This window comes from Haemorhous mexicanus, chromosome 3, assembly GCF_027477595.1.
Source record: "Haemorhous mexicanus isolate bHaeMex1 chromosome 3, bHaeMex1.pri, whole genome shotgun sequence".
NCBI classification, from domain to species: Eukaryota; Metazoa; Chordata; class Aves; order Passeriformes; family Fringillidae; genus Haemorhous; species Haemorhous mexicanus.
In genome coordinates this window covers 86,585,162-86,586,538 of record NC_082343.1, presented here as the reverse complement: position 1 = coordinate 86,586,538, position 1,377 = coordinate 86,585,162, and positions in this window count along the sequence as shown.

The following is a 1,377-nucleotide window of genomic DNA, read 5'->3' as shown; positions in this document are numbered from 1 at the left end:
TGCCAAAACCTGCAGAGGATTCCTGCAATTTTTAAGGAAACTTGAATAGGAAAAACAGCCCTCTATCCTTCATATTGTGCATATCCTTATTCAGACATTTTTGAGACCTCAGAACACTAAGATGTACAGAAGGTCAGGTGAGAAACATTTTAAACTGGCTTCTATCCCCCTTAATCAACATTAGTTTCACTACCAGCTGCATCAAACTGACTATTACAGACCAATCTAAATATTTTTTTTAATAATCAGTAGAAACATTTCTCTTAAATTCATTGGTGCTTGGTCTAGTCTCTAATTCAAATACCTCTTAATTACAGACTTTCATTGCCACAGCTAACATGAAATAATGTGTCCCATGCTAATCCTCATTAACCAGCTTTCTCAGCCCTTGCAATGAAGAACAAATGGACTAAACTTCAGTATTGCATTTCTGAAGCAGCCTCTTTTCAACCTGAGAACAGTCAAACAATTACACAGTTTTAAATAATACTAAGGTTGTCCCTTTATTTTTGTAAACCACTCTGTCATCTTTTTGTGGTGTGTTTAGCTTAGTCAGAACCTGGATTTCAAAAGCACCTCATTCAAGCTTCTTAGATCATTAAAATTTACATTACACTTATTTGCATCAGTTCCCTCTGATTGCAGCCAAAGGAATACTGAGGGATAATGGAGCATGGCAGAGCCAAACTACATGATGGCTGATCAAGGAGCTTAGTTTAAAAAGGACATAAAACCTCCAATAAAACAAAGAGGAATTAAAATGTGACAGCAGATGAAGTAATACCATTAAGAAGAAAATGAAAGATCAATGAGGAAGACAGTGCTAATATTGATAACAGCAAAAACTGTGTTGCAATCCAATTAGTACCTAATGAAAGATGGGACAGAGAGTGGTCAGTTTCACACACCAGTGTATAAAGCATTTATAAAGCAATTGCAAGGCTATAGGCAAGCAAATGGAAGAATTAACAGGAGATGTGGACAAGGTGAAATTCAGCACAGAATGGAGTTACAGAAACAGGCCTGGAAAGCAATGACTGAAACAGAACTGTGAATTGTGTGCTGCTCATGGAGAATGAAAGAGTGGGTTACCTGTCCTCTTCTATTATCTTTAAATGGCAGTACAAAACTGGAAGCATTTCCACAGTTAAAACAGAACCCCCCTTAAAAGGCATAACCGGGGGAAGAATAAAGACTTCTCTTGCAACAGTGAATGATTGAATCCTGCTGTTAAATGTCACTAGCAGACCTGGATAATTTTTCTGCAGAGACAAATGCTGTCCTTATGAAAAATGTTAACTTCTGAAACACTTGCTAGGCAATACATACTATTCCTAATTTAAGGTCTAACACTTCTGGTTCTGACAGGATTTTTCT